A 16,525-nucleotide genomic window follows, 5' to 3' on the forward strand; every position below is an offset into this window, starting at 1 on the left:
TTATGGCTTTAATCCCTCGCGTATGTGGTCAAAACGGTAAAATTCACATAAAATCCAATATTTTGTCAACTTGGTACCTTTGAGTTACAATAGCTCAAAAACGAGCACACGGACATATGTTTTTTCTACCATTTTCTTTTATGGTATGAACTCCTCTTTCCAACAAGAGGCCCAAAGGGCCTTAACGGTCATCTGACTACCTTGACAATAGTAAAATTAATTATATATGGTGTCACTTTGTCAGGATCATGTCAGGATCATTTTCAATTTCTTTCAACAAAATTTTATTTCAAACAAGAGGCCCAAGGGCCTTTAAATATAGGAAATTAATTAGACATAGTGTCATGGTAGTCATCTTCGATTTGGGATCAACCAGAGATGTAACAATACTTTGTCTGGACCATGTCAGGATCATTTCATGCAAGTTTCAGCCAAATCCCTTCGGTAGAACTTGAGAATAAGTTCAAAATGTGTTTTCAAGATGGCGGCTGTGACGGCCATCTTGGATTTCGGATTGACCCGAAAAATAACAACACTTTGTCTGGACCATGTCAGGATCATTTCATGCAAGTTTCAGCGAAATTGCACCGGTAGAACTTGAGAAGAAGTTCAAAATGTGTTTTCAAGATGGAGACTGTGGCTGCCATCTTGGATTTCAGATCGACCCGAAAAATAACAACACTTTGTCGGGACCATGTCAGGATCATTTCATGCAAGTTTCAGCCAAATCGCACTGGTAGAACTTGAGAAGAAGTTCAAAATGTGTTTTCAAGATGGCGCCTGTGGCGGCCATCTTGGATTTCGGATCGACCCTAAAAATAACAACACTTTGTCGGGACCATGTCAGGATCATTTCATGCAAGTTTCAGCCAAATCGCACCGGTAGAACTTGAGAAGAAGTTCAAAATGTGTTTTCAAGATGGCGGCTGTGGCGGCCATCTTGGATTTCGGATCGACCCGAAAAATAACAACACTTTGTCGGGACCATGTCAGGATCATTTCATGCAAGTTTCAGCCAAATCGCACCGGTAGAACTTGAGAAGAAGTTCAAAATGTGTTTTCAAGATGGCGGCTGTGGCGGCCATCTTGGATTTCGGATCGACCCGAAAATAACAACACTTTGTCGGGACCATGTCAGGATCATTTCATGCAAGTTTCAGCCAAATCGCACCGGTAGAACTTGAGAAGAAGTTCAAAATGTGTTTTCAAGATGGCGGCTGTGGCGGCCATCTTGGATTTCGGATCGACCCGAAAAATAACAACACTTTGTCGGGACCATGTCAGGATCATTTCATGCAAGTTTCAGCCAAATCGCACCGGTAGAACTTGAGAAGAAGTTTAAAATGTGTTTTCAAGATGGCGGCTGTGGCGGCCATCTTGGATTTCGGATCGACCCGAAAAATAACAACACTTTGTCGGGACCATGTCAGGATCATTTCATGCAAGTTTCAGCCAAATCGCACCGGTAGAACTTGAGAAGAAGTTCAAAATGTGTTTTCAAGATGGCGGCCTGTGGCGGCCATCTTGGATTTCGGATCGACCTGAAAAATAACAACACTTTGTCGGGACCATGTCAGGATCATTTCATGCAAGTTTCAGCCAAATCGCACCGGTAGAACTTGAGAAGAAGTTTAAAATGTGTTTTCAAGATGGCGGCTGTGGCGGCCATCTTGGATTTCGGATCGACCCGAAAAATAACAACACTTTGTCGGGACCATGTCAGGATCATTTCATGCAAGTTTTAGCCAAATCGCACGGTAGAACTTGAGAAGAAGTTCAAAATGTGTTTTCAAGATGGCGCCTGTGGCGGCCATCTTGGATTTCGGATCGACCCGAAAAATAACAACACTTTGTCGGGACCATGTCAGGATCATTTCATGCAAGTTTCAGCCAAATCGCACCGGTAGAACTTGAGAAGAAGTTTAAAATGTGTTTTCAAGATGGCGGCTGTGGCGGCCATCTTGGATTTCGGATCGACCCGAAAAATAACAACACTTTGTCGGGACCATGTCAGGATCATTTCATGCAAGTTTCAGCCAAATCGCACCGGTAGAACTTGAGAAGAAGTTTAAAATGTGTTTTCAAGATGGCGGCTGTGGCGGCCATCTTGGATTTCGGATCGACCCGAAAAAAATAACAACACTTTGTCGGGACCATCTCAGGATCATTTCAGGTAAGTTTCAGCTCAATCCCACTGGTCAAACTTGAGAAGAAGTTCAAAATGTGAAAAGTTAACGCACGGCGGACGGCGCACGGCGCACGGCGGACGGCGCACGACGACGGACAAAACATGATGACTAAAGGTCATCCTGACCCTTCGGGGTCAGATGACCTAAAAATCTATATGAGAAAAAAAGTTTAATACAAGAAAATTTTTGACTTCTCAGAGGAGTAACATCCTTAACGTCACTTTTACAACATAATCTAACATACCAGAAACCAGAAACATCTTGTAAAACTCCAGCTATGCTAATATTGCGCACAAGAAAACGCTAATCTACATGGAAACTTTAACGGAAATAATAGGAAAACGCAAATAATTCCCATTATCCCATTACAAAGCATGAAAAAAACAATTGAGATAACAATAAGATAAATAATATGTAGCTTGCGTATCGAGCCGATATTGACGTAGTCCGCTAAACCTGCTTATATTATTAGGCTTTTTCAAAGATGCTCCACCGCTGACAAATGGTATTTTTTCACTTTAAAAAAACCAGGAGCAGACGATTTAGTATTTTTCTCTAGTTACAAAAGTTACTTACTTTACACCATTACCACCATTTAAAAGTTTGAGCTTCTAATTTAACTTCAAGTTAAAAATATGAAAAATAATTAATTGCATCCCGAAAAAATTCCGTGACACTATATCCTATATGGAATGAAGTACTGATTGCGCATGCACCAAAGGCGAAACAAATTATTTCATATTATTTTTTGTGTTAATTAGGCATATATATACACGATTAAACATCAATTATTGTTCAAATGATTAATATCATTTATGCTCTGTCGGCGGTGGAGCATCTTTAAAAAAAATTGCCTAATTTACAGACTATACATTAGGCAAATTTAAAAAAAAAGCCTAATAATATAGGCAGGTTTAGCGGACTAATATTGACGTTTCCTTGGATTTTATGTGGCCAACCCTTCACCATCCCACGGTATACGGCGTGAAAAGTGACTGTATCTGTCTAACGTACTATGTACCAAATGACGTCACTCATTAGCAGATCGAGTGACCAGTACAATGTCTGGAGTGTCCGGATTTCTACACATCGAGGTCAGTAAGAGGTCAAACGTCGTCTATAGATGTCGTCATTAATTACATGTTCACGGAACAATATATCACGGACGAATGGACATAGTGAGAATAAGGACCTGTATTTTGATCAGATTGTCCGTTCAATGGAAGACATAGTGAGAATAAGGACCTGTATTTTGATCAGATTGTCCGTTCAATGGAAGACATAGTGAGAATAAGGACCTGTATTTTGATCAGATTGTCCGTTCAATGGAAGACATAGTGATAAGAATAAGGACCTGTATTTTGATCAGATTGTCCGTTCAATGGAAGACATAGTGAGAATAAGGACCTGTATTTTGATCAGATTGTCCGTTCAATAGAAGACATAGTGAGGAATAAGGACCTGTATTTTGATCAGATTGTCCGTTCAATGGAAGACATAGTGAGAATAAGGACCTGTATTTTGATCAGATTGTCCGTTCAATAGAGGACATAGTGAGAATAAGGACCTGTATTTTGATCAGATTGTCCGTTCAATGGAAGACATAGTGAGAATAAGGACCTGTATTTTGATCAGATTGTCCGTTCAATGGAAGACATAGTGAGAATAAGGACCTGTATTTTGATCAGATTGTCCGTTCAATGGAAGACATAGTGAGAATAAGGACCTGTATTTTGATCAGATTGTCCGTTCAATGGAAGACATAGTGAGAATAAGGACCTGTATTTTGATCAGATTGTCCGTTCAATGGAAGACATAGTGAGAATAAGGACCTGTATTTTGATCAGATTGTCCGTTCAATGGAAGACATAGTGAGAATAAGGACCTGTATTTTGATCAGATTGTCCGTTCAATGGAAGACATAGTGAGAATAAGGACCTGTATTTTGATCAGATTGTCCGTTCAATGGAAGACATAGTGAGAATAAGGACCTGTATTTTGATCAGATTGTCCGTTCAATGGAAGACATAGTGAGAATAAGGACCTGTATTTTGATCAGATTGTCCGTTCAATGGAAGACATAGTGAGAATAAGGACCTGTATTTTGATCAGATTGTCCGTTCAATGAAGACATAGTGAGAATAAGGACCTGTATTTTGATCAGATTGTCCGTTCAATGGAAGACATAGTGAGAATAAGGACCTGTATTTTGATCAGATTGTCCGTTCAATGGAAGAACATAGTGAGAATAAGGACCTGTATTTTGATCAGATTGTCCGTTCAATGGAAGACATAGTGAGAATAAGGACCTGTATTTTGATCAGATTGTCCGTTCAATGGAAGACATAGTGAGAATAAGGACCTGTATTTTGATCAGATTGTCCGTTCAATGGAAGACATAGTGAGAATAAGGACCTGTATTTTGATCAGATTGTCCGTTCAATGGAGACATAGTGAGAATAAGGACCTGTATTTTGATCAGATTGTCCGTTCAATAGAGGACATAGTGAGAATAAGGACTGTATGATTGATCAGATGCCTGTATTTTTCAATTGTCGTTCAATGAAGACATAGTGAGAATAAGGACCTGTATTTTGATCAGATTGTCCGTTCAATGGAAGACATAGTGAGAATAAGGACCTGTATTTTGATCAGATTGTCCGTTCAATAGAAGACATAGTGAGAATAAGGACCTGTATTTTGATCAGATTGTCCGTTCAATGAGACATAGTGAGAATAAGGACCTGTATTTGATCAGATTGTCCGTTCAATGAGACATAGTGAGAATAAGGACCTGTATTTTGATCAGATTGTCCGTTCAATGGAAGACATAGTGAGAATAAGGACCTGTATTTTGATCAGATTGTCCGTTCAATAGAAGACATAGTGAGAATAAGGACCTGTATTTTGATCAGATTGTCCGTTCAATGGAAGACATAGTGAGAATAAGGACCTGTATTTTGATCAGATTGTCCGTTCAATGGAAGCCATAGTTATAATAAGGACCTGTATTTTGATCAGATTGTCCGTTCAATAGAGGACGTAGTGATAATAAGGACCTGTATTTTTTAGCTCACCTGGCTTTTTGTCATGGCGAGGCGTCCGTCCGTCCGTTAACATTTTACTTTAAAACGCTTCTAGTCATAGAGATCTGCATGAATTCTAACCAAATTTGGCCAGAACCATCCATGAGGAAAGGAGAACAGTTTGTATAAATTTGGCTCTGTCACCCCGGGGGCAGGAGGGGCAAGGGCCAATAGGGGAGATAAATCCTTTAAATTGTTACTAGTCATATAGTTCTGCATAGATTCTAACTAAATTTGACCAGAAACATCCTTGGGAAGGAGATGCAACGTTTTATAAATTTTGGCTCTGACCCCCCAGGAGTAGGAGGGGTGGGCCAAAAAGGGAAAATAGAGGTTAATCCTTAAAATTCCTACTTGTCAAAGGGTTCTACATAGATTGTACCCAAATGTGGCCACTAACATCATTGAAGGAAGGGGAATAGAGTTTGTTTAAATTTTGGCTCTGACCCTCGGGGGCAGGAGGGGCGGGGCCTGAAATAGTGGTAAATATTAAAATCCCTTTAAAAAAGAAACAATGAACCTATATTCAGAACATAACTTAGGATTTCAAACAAGGTGAGCAATACAGGCCCTCTGGGCCTCTTGTTATTTGTTTGTTTGATTGATTAATTAACGTCCTATAAACTGCCCGGGTCATGTAAGGACGGCATCCCACGCACGCAGTGTGTAGCGTGTGTGAAATACGAGGTGCGTTAATCAGATTGTCCGTTCAATAGAGGAAGCAGTGATAATAAGGATCTGTTTTTCAATCAGATTACAGGTCTAGCTTTTTCAAAATGAATTTATATTACAATAGTCACATTTTCACGGTTGCATATTCTTGTTGTTTTATCGCCCATTAAAGAATCTCGTGTTACTATGAGTTCGTTTACAGTTACTGGAGACAGACATATATTACATTCAATGCTCGGATTTTCAAACTATTATCGTCCACTGTTTATACTTATTAGTGTCATTACTATGACCATATGTCGGTATTTGCAGTTATTGAAAAATCTACATTGCATTGGTATTTTTTTGACTAAATAAAGCATCATTATATCTTTTTTAGCAAACCAAGATATTGGAGACATTCAAAACAAGGCTTTTAACGAATGCAGAAACCACACCTCTACTACAGATAAGCTATCAATTTCCATTGACCCCCTTAAACAGTCACGTGACCGGGAATCGTCATCACTCACGACAGTAGTTCTTGCTGTCGTGGGAATTTCTCTTGTTCTTGTGACATCATGTGTGGTCACTCTGAGGTTTCGGAAATACAAACAGAATCGCCGAAGGATACACGTAATCGTAAGTTACTTGCACTCTCACGCTAAGAAAGATTAGATGTAGCCAAAACAAAAAGTATTACCGTTTACTAAATCGTCTGATGATTATTTTTTCTGTTAAAAGATTGTGAGTAATAAAATTGGATTGATTTTAGACATACTGTGAGAAAGACTCATGTTCATCTGTTGTCAGTATAATGTGACCGGGTTGGGTGACAAAACTCTTCAATGGTTTCAATTGTGTCAATATCTGTAATTATGTTATTAACATTTACGCGAAGTTCTTGAAATATCCAGTGTATAACAAAATCAATGCCATGTGTATTAACTTGTTTCAGATAACACCAATACACGGCCATGATATAGTGTTACAGAGTAAGCAGGCCTTGGTAGGAGATGCTGTGTTACCGACAAGGGTATCACCTTGTCTACGGGCAGGATCACTACCATCGCGGTCAACGCTTCAGAGAACTATGGTATGTCATAATATATTTAATCGCATTTTGTTTAAAACTTCCAGTGTTGCTTTTTCAAAACAAAGTGATCACGTTACATAATTGTTCCATAAACTACTATCCATTTGATAGTCTTTAATCACTTTCGTCGTCCTTCAATCTGATTGATGATGATGTGTGTTCCAAACTGCAATCTGATTAAAATACAGATCGATAATTATTTTTACTATGTCCAATAGAGAACGTAGTGATAATAAGGATCTATTTTTAAATCAGATTGACAACACTTTGTATTTACGACAGTCCATCCTTTCATAACCTTGCCTTTTGACAGGATGTTAAGCATAGAATAGCTAAATACTTTGTAGTTTTGTTTCTGCTTATTACATACACACCCTATTAACAGCCAGAGTCATTTTAGGATCGCCTCCAATTTGTGTATTGTGTCACGGTGTCTGAATCTATGTTTGTTTTGGCGGGCTGTGTGTAGATAGGCGAGGAAGACTTGGCATTAATAATGTGTCGACATTTTCTCATGCTTTATGTGTCAGAAATCAATTGCTTAAATTTTGTACCTTTTTACAGGTCGAGGATGGTATCAAGAATGATGTAAGCAAGTTCTCCTGCTTTATTGAGGATACGGCTTCGCTTGAGAAGAGATTACGGTTAACGCGGACTAAAAGGCGAATCAGTTTCTGATCAGTAATATTGTAAGAATTTATAGAGATAATGATTAACACGGACTGAAAGGCGAATCAGTTTCTGATCAGTAACATCTTCAGAACTTATGGAGATAACAGTTAGCATGGACTACAAAGCGAATCAGTTCCTGATCAGTAATATTGTAAGAATAAATGGAGCCATAAGTTAAAAATTTACATAGTCGATTAGAGGCGGCTATTACACAACTGAACCAAATTAGTTTTTCTATGCATGTCTTAAACTATTAGTGGTCACTTGTACTTCTCGATATTCAGTCTCGTGCTCAAAAATGTATGGATGTTTCCTAGATGCATGCATTGACTTTCAAATAAAGTTGTTTCATCAATATATTGTTCATCGTATATCGGCAGAAAGTACAAAGTTCCATTGTGATAGTGAATGCAATGTTTTAATGTAATGTTTATCATATTATTCAAGCATTTAGGTAACTTTTTTTAACTTCATCGGGTTATCAAATAAATTTTGTTTGCAAACCATGTGAATACACAAAATTTCTTATAATATTTTTTAGACTACTTCATGACATGAAATACTTTCCCACGTACAATTCCATTGATTTTCCGATGAATTATTTTTAGCTCACCTGGCCCGAAGGGAAAATAGTGGTAAATCCTTTTCATGGCTACTAGTCATAGAGTTCGTCATGGTATGTAACCAAATTTGGCCAGAAACATCCTTGGGGGAAGGGGAACAGAGTTTGTGTACATTTTAACTTTGATCCCTTGGGCGGGGCGAAATAGGGGTAAATCGCTACTTGTCATAGAGCTCTGCATGGAATTTAACCAGAGTTTGTATTAATTTTGGCTCTGACCCCCTGGAGCAGAAAGAATGAGTCCCAATAGGGAAATTACAGGTAGATCATCAAATTCCTTCCTAAAACAACAATGATCCTGTATTCAGAACATTACTTGATATTACAATAACCAGGTGAGCGAAACGGGCCCTCTGTGCCTCTTGTTCTAAATAAATACGCAACATCGACGTCTAATTTTGCGCCATTCCAGAATTTTGTCATTACAGTAGTATGAAGAAAAAGTATCTGCCAATCAGAAAGTCGGATTTAGTATGAAAACAAATAAAAAATAATTATTACATCGTATCCAACACAAGATAAATAAAGGATACAAACTATTTTAATTGCACAACGTGCCACTGTATTTGTATCGCAAAACAGGTCAAATGTCAATTTCAGACTTTAATTCGTATTGGTTAATTAGTAATAGTTATATGTTCCTCTGTGCTGCCATTGCCTTTGCCATTTCTAGGAAACGCATCTGCGCATGCACGTGATGCTGTCGTTGTTACAATAGTCTGAACAAATTACTCGGACTTTCGCATCAACAGGCTCCACGAATTCCGGCTTACAATTCTTCTTGCAAGCAATGGCGGTGTCCTCGCACGCGCAATAACATGGCGCCCCCTGGTACCAAAGACTACAACACCATACTGTGGTCGCCATTGATACGAGCAGAAATATTGCTTGAAGCTTCATCTGGAAACAAAGGAAATTTTTAATTTAATCAACAATATCAGATAGAAATTATTCAAATGCGGACCAGGGATGATAGGAAATTACTTAATTGTTACATAGTTTAGTTACGACTTATCTTTTCGTTGCCATTGCGCCAGATTCCGGCTATGATTACTAGAACAAAATGCACCATGAAACCTATCGGCGTAACTTGCTGATTTTCGCTAAACATTTTCAAATTGTCAGAATATATAAGGTTATTACTATTTTAACACTTCATCAATTAAAATGTGAGAAAAGTAACAAAATATCCTAAATCAGCGCAGGACTCTCCAACAATGTGGCGTTATCGGACAATCTGATTAAAATACACATCTTTATTATCACTATGTTTGCCTCTATTTAACGAAGTGGTTATAAGGATCTGTATTTTAATCAGATTGTGTCGTCGGATGCGCTTCGACCATTGCATACCACATTACAATATATGATTAGATGTTCAGAAACTCTCAACAGCTTGTCTTACATATGTAATTAGAGGCATCAGTAGCATGTGACCAATGACAGTAACTAGCCTAAATTGTTTTATATTTGAATTCCCACAATCTCATTAAAATACAGATCCTTGTTATTAGGATCTGACAACGTCCCAGTAGAAAGGTCCAGGTGACCTTTTGAAATGGTCAATCAAATTGCTGCCTGCAGAGTCTTGAAAGTGAATAGGAGAGGACGAAATAGATTTCGAAAACTCAGAATAATTTTCGTTAACATATTCTTTGTTTCTTTGTTTGTTTGTTTGATTAATTAACGTCCTATTAACAGACAAGGTCATGTAAGTATGGCCTTCCATTTAAACGGTTTGTTTTGGCATCTCGCCTAAAAAATAAAGCTTATTGTATATTTATTCTGGGACGGCGATATGGCGTTTTCAATTGATGTAACCGGGTTCATAAAATGCATTTGATCTTGGAACTTGGTATAAAGGTCATTCGAACATGACCCCCTATGAGATGCTGTTAACGGAGTGGTTATAAGGATGTTTTAATTACCGCAGTCTCCCAAAACATGCACCTTGCACAACATACACGCAACACATCGCATACACGGGAGGCCGTCCTTACATGACCATAGCTGTTTATAGGACGTTAATTAATCAAACAAACAAAGATCGAAAGGGTCATTTATCCCATACAACCGCATACTATCCCACGCTACCACATACTACACCATACTACAGCGGCATATTCAAGCTCATTTTTTCAGAAAAATAATCCTTCATCATCAAAGATGGCCTTGACTATACTTTGTCTGGACATTTAATCCGTCTCTGTCTTTTCCAGAAATGTACATATATTTTCCTTAAAGATGTCCCCCGCTGACAAATGGTATTGTTTCTCTATTAAAAACAGGATCAGACGAATAAGTATTCTTCTTCAGTTAGAAAAGTTACTTACTATACACCATTGAAAAGTTTGTGCTTATTATCTTACTTCAAGATTTAAAAAAAATTTAAAAAAAATAATTGCATCCCCAAAAAATTTCGTAGCACTTTGTCCTATATGAAATAATGTACTGAATGTGCTTGTATCAAACGCAAAATAAATTGTGTCAATATATACACGATTAAACACCAAATATTGTTCAAATGATAAATATCTTTTAAACTCTGTCGGATAAAGCATCTTTAATGAGTTGAGTACAAAAAAAGGAATTTTACCCCAGGAAATTTATTTTAGCACTAATATGTCCACTAATATGTCTAAAAAAGTATCGGTGGTTTTTTTCGCATCCATGAGTTTTCTCATTTGTTTTAGCCAAAACTATTTTGTCCCATGCAAACCCTTTTATTATCAAATAAACGTTTACAATCTGTGTTTAATCCTTACTTGCATTTTCTTACCCCGATCTTTTATCCTAATACTAATGCCTGACTTGTAGTTTGGCCCTAAATGACCATAGTTGTCTATGGGCCGTAAAACTCAAACAAACAAAATTTGTCGCATCCAAATGAATGAACGTTGACCCTAACGTTATAGGACAGGCTGTTCCTCTGTTGACCAAGCCCTGGGGTAACAAAACATTTACCAAGATTGAAAGTGCTATCTATCCCTGTAATACTCCCCGAATCTCCAGTACAGTTTGATTTTATATCAATAATTTTGTTAATCAGCTTAAAGGATTACATTTGGCAATCGGTCCTTCCAATGCTCAATTCTTTGTATGTATGTGTCTGATCCCGATTTAATCATGTCTATGACTTCATCCCCTATGATATGATTTGCTTTTGTGTTTAAATTTTGTTTCCTTTATCTGTAGAATTTGTTTCTTATCAATCGGATTAAAATACTTATCCTTATTATCACTAAGTTTGTTATGCCTTTATTGAACGGAGTGGTTATAAGGATCTGTATTTCAATCAGATTGGTTTCTTATATGTTGTTTTGAAGTTGCCAACTGCAAAATCTTGGTATCCCACTAATTTGAGCTTAGGAAGCAGTTTGCCAGTGTAGAAGGATCGGTTCTGGTATATGACGCATTACTTGGTGAATTGCCATCTGGTGTGTTTGTATTATTCTATTCCAGAATATTCAACCGATGCTACCTATTTCAGGTCAAACATGTTTGTTTGTATTTTTTTCGGCATCTCCTTTGAGTGTACAATAATGATGATGAAGCGAACCTCACATGCATGTAAATTGCACACCCACTTCTTCGTGATTGGCAAATTGCGCCTATTCAAGCAATTGAAGGAAGGGAAGTAACACATAAGTAATGAAGCTATTCTCCATTTGTTTCAAGTTTTCAACATGACTTTGAAAATTTTATTTTTAGGAAGCAGCTATATCGAGCGACTTCGGTGGTACTGTTGAGGAGATACGGACAGACCGGAGTTTTGCAGGAAAGACTTGGCCAATTGTCAAGGCCCAAATCCAAAAACAGTCCTGTAGGTAGGGCATTATAATTGTACCTATTGCCCATATTGCATGATCGTAAAAATGAAAAAAATAAGGATCTTATATTCTTCTTCATAACTAACATTGTTCTTCCTTACATCTCGCTTGACACTGCCCTATTGTTGAGCGTAGTCTATAAAGGTAGCTTCTGTTCCTACTTAGCAGTCAGTCACGTTGCTTAATTAACGTCCTATTAACAGTCAGGGTCATATAAGGACGGCCTCCTATGTATGAATTGTGTTGTGTGTATGTAGTACACGGTTCGAGTTATGGGAGACTGCGGTATATTCGTGTTACATCACTGAAGCATACCGACGAAGACACCAAGCAACACACCTACCCGGTCACATTATACGGACAACGGGCGAACCAGTCTATGTATGGAATATTTCAAACTAACAATCGTTGGACAATTTTGAATTATTTTAGTGAAAACAATATGTTATTTTATGCACTCCTTTCACGAATCAAACCTTGGAAGTCAATTTGCTACATAAAGTATTAATTGCTAATGATACAGATCACTTACCGTTATTGGTACTAACAGTCTGTAAGCGTGTCACCACAGTGGTAAGATAAAGTGTACTAACTTAGCAGGACATATGATATGTATGGATTTGTTTTCTAAAAAGGTTATCTGGGGGCTCAGTGTGCACTAAGGAACCGGTTATGAGAATACTGTCAAGTTTATGGCGTTACTTCCTGAATGTCATACGTATTATTAGTAGGAGGTAGTTGTATAGATATACAATCTGATTAACATACAGATCTTTTTTGGTGATTATGATGTTAGTCTGAATCAACAGACGATTCAGGAAATGTACCAAGTATTTCGGAAGTGTTTTGGGAGACTATATTCGTGTTGTCTTCTGATTTATTTGATTAAAATACAAATTCGTATTATCACTACGCTCGATGTACCAGGGGACAGAACCCAGATCGTACCTTTACAGGGACGAACGCTCAACAGAAGACCAATAGTGAGGCAAACTAGTTATCATTTGGACATTTCATCCGGACAGACAGATAGACAAATAGTATTATACCTCATTCTGACAATGGACCGAATCAACGAATTTGATTGGTTCATCAAATCACGTGATCGTCGTCAACAAAACGTCCTGGTTCCCACTTCAAACAACAAGATTTGAATGAAAATAGTTGTTTGAAAATATCCATTTTAGCAGGGTTCTTGTTGGGTTTTTTTTTTTTTTTTGCATAAAATGCAACAATGCAACAAATGTATATAGTCCCCTCCGGCTACACCGCCAGGGGACTAATAACATACAGGTCCAGGCCTCGTCATGTTAATGAAAACCCCATAATTGAAACATTTTACAAATGAAAGTTTTACTTTTTATATCCGTTGTTTAGGTAAATGTGTTTGTCTACATATTTAATCTTGCATATGTTATTGACAATTGTCATTTGTGTTTTGACGTCATCAAAGTTGTGATCTGCGTTCTACGTCACACATTTACGCATACACCTTATGCTGTCCATGTTACAATAGTCGGAACACCTTGTCCTGAATACCAGATCCGTCGGATCACCAAGCTGTGGATAACAGTTTTGTTTACAGGCAATGGCAGCGTCCTCGCATGCGCAATAGCACGTTGCTCCCTGGTACCAGTCGCTGCAACATAATGCCGTTGTTGCCATGGCGACGAGGACGAAAATCACCTTGAACGTCATCTGAAATGAATGGTGAATGTATACACACAGGATATTAAACATGCCATTAGGGGTCACGTTCTGATGACCTTCCGAATTGAGCAATCAAATTACTACTTCCAGAATCTTTGAAGTAAGAGCTGTCAGAATCTTTTTCATGTATTTGTGTTGTAATCTCGTCCATAACATAGCTAAATGCCTATGTGACTGAGTTCAGTTGATGAAGCTAGATGGAGAAAATGCATTGTAACCGTGGCCTCTAATGGCATGCTGTCCTCTATAAACGGGCCCAGTGATAAGGATTCGTATATGAATCAGATTGTATTAACACAATCTTAAAAAATTGCAAACATTTCCAACATATTCAGTTATGGTGTTTATAAAGCAAATATCTGTATCTTTGTAAGTGTTGTCATCAAAACAATTTCAGTACGCTCACAACTGCATGTGTCGTTTTGTTATATACACATATGGAGTTATACAATGAGGAAGAGGAATAATGTCATAAGGAGACACAAACATACTACAGTCTCATAAATCATTATTTAAACTAGCGCACGGCAAATCGCATGGAGGTGAGGCCGTTCTCAAATTAATTTAGCCGTTTACAGGAAGCATAATACAATAATCAATTTTATTCTAGAAACAGGTCAGCCGTCTTAATGTACATAATGTATATGTAAATCACCTTGACCCGCACTTTAAGTTTGGGTATCTATCTGACGAATAAAAAACAATAAAAATGTTTAAAAACTTACCTTTGTAGACCTTTACCGGTGTATTGTACTCCCGAGTCACTTGTGCTCCTATTAGATAAGTTACACACCTTAGTCTAAACATATGGCGGTACTCACGTTTTATTCTCGGCATTATCCTGTCCTCAGAAGACCTTACCGATATAATCTCCTTACAATACCACACAAAACTTTGTCCACTCAATTTTAACAATGTCAGATGGAATAATATACAATGTTTTGTTAATATATCATAATCAAGGTTATGTATTGAACCCTGGAAATAGCTTATTAACTGATTATATTAGCCGCTAATTCTGATCTTGCCATTATAAGTCTGCTTACATAGTTTTATCTATAAACGGGCAGTCTGAATCAATAAGTCCCACCCAAAACTAGACAGGAAAATGTGTGATAACGTATCAGCATTACGTGTCTACACCACCATATTTCAGAAAAGCAAAATATAATTGGTAACGAAATGAACACTATGACCATAGGTGTACTCTCAATATACAGGTAAATAACTCGGTCTTTAATGTGTATAAAGTTACTAGCTGTTAATCAAACAAACAAGGTATATACTCTGTCTTGCAGGTATGGCGTTAGAATCGTACCTGCTGCCTCCATTGCATGATCGTATAAGGCAAGTAAACTTAGGATATATTCTTTTCTCTTCATCCTTACTGATTTTATTCTTCCTAACGTCTCCCTTCAATTTTTTTAATTTTGAAATTGAATTGGAAAAACGTCTCCCTTGACACCGCCTCACTTATGGCCTTTTTTGAGCGCTCGCCCCTGTGAGATAGGCTCTTGGTGCTGTCCCCTGGCCGAGACACACCAAAGTCTAAAACATGTGGTAGTTAGTACTTCTGCTTAGGACTCAGCATACCTGACGTGGAACGACTGGTTCGCCTGTTGCCAGTATAATGTGACTGGGTGGGATATGTTGCTTGGTGTCTTCGGCGGCATGCTTCAGTAATATAGACTATAAACAAGAGCTGTTGGAGAACAGCAAAGCTCGCCTATTTAGAAGAAGTTGAAGTTCAAGTATTTACTATTCAAACATGGAAATATGACAAATTAACAGACTCAAAAAAACCTAAAGGGCCCCAAATTGGTTGTATTATCACGTTCAGCATCCACACACATTAGGAAAATAAAAAATCATAAACATTTATGATGACTTATGCTTAAACAATTAGGCGAGCTAAAAAGTTAAGAGTTCAATATACCAAAAGACACAACATGAATATACCAGTCTCCCAAAACGCACACACACTTCAATGGCGTCTTGAAGCATAAGTAAATAGCTTAATTGCAATCCTGCGATAAACGCTTCAAAGCTCTAATGGGTAATGAAAAACCAACTTCATTTTTACAGTATAAACTTTTTATTCCGTTTGCTTGAAAATGATGCATATATATATAGGTCATCACATCAAATATACATCTGCATTTAGATAGGAACTTCTAGGGTTGGGGCGCCCTGTGGTCAACTCCCCGAACAATATTGTCCTTTCATAGGAGAGCTCTCGCTCAGCATACAAAAATACATACATAAAAAATTATTAATTACTTTTTTTAAAATACAATATTACTAAAAGATTACCGTTTTCAGGAAAGAGAGGGAGAAAACAAAAAGATAAAAAAAATCCTGAAAGGGTTATTCCTTTTATGTGATATTGAATGAATATTTTGTGACGGCTATAATGATGCAGGAATAATTAAAGGGATATTGTAAAAACATCGTTTCCACATTAGATACATCGGAAGCATAAGACCCATTGTTATTAGCTACCTGCTATAAATGTCAGATGTGTGTGATGGCGTCGTGTGGATATCTACTGCCTAAAGACCAATGTCCATATTCATATTCATAGATTACCAAAACAAATTGCAATAAAGGATACGTTGGAGACAACCTTCATAGACAGCAATATCAACTCGGTTACTATTACTGGACAG

General features: G+C 37.6%; 3 long non-coding RNA genes across 3 annotated transcripts; 1 reads left to right on the top strand and 2 right to left on the bottom strand.

Annotated features, from left to right (window-relative positions):
• The first annotated feature begins 5,278 nt into the window (after positions 1–5,278).
• LOC138306328 (uncharacterized) lies at positions 5,279–8,049 on the top strand. The gene is made up of 3 exons (XR_011205830.1): positions 5,279–6,568; positions 6,885–7,022; positions 7,587–8,049. It is a non-coding gene; the product is annotated as an uncharacterized lncRNA (long non-coding RNA).
• Positions 8,050–8,841: 792 nt separating this feature from the next.
• Positions 8,842–12,979, bottom strand: LOC138306327 (uncharacterized). Its single transcript, XR_011205829.1, has 2 exons — positions 12,679–12,979; positions 8,842–9,216 (listed from the first exon to the last, which is right to left on the bottom strand). It is a non-coding gene; the product is annotated as an uncharacterized lncRNA (long non-coding RNA).
• Positions 12,980–13,482: 503 nt separating this feature from the next.
• LOC138306329 (uncharacterized) lies at positions 13,483–14,893 on the bottom strand. The gene is made up of 2 exons (XR_011205831.1): positions 14,582–14,893; positions 13,483–13,844 (listed from the first exon to the last, which is right to left on the bottom strand). It is a non-coding gene; the product is annotated as an uncharacterized lncRNA (long non-coding RNA).
• Positions 14,894–16,525: the final 1,632 nt, after the last annotated feature.

The sequence above is a fragment of the Argopecten irradians genome, chromosome 13 (assembly GCF_041381155.1).
Source record: "Argopecten irradians isolate NY chromosome 13, Ai_NY, whole genome shotgun sequence".
Taxonomy (NCBI): Eukaryota; Metazoa; Mollusca; class Bivalvia; order Pectinida; family Pectinidae; genus Argopecten; species Argopecten irradians.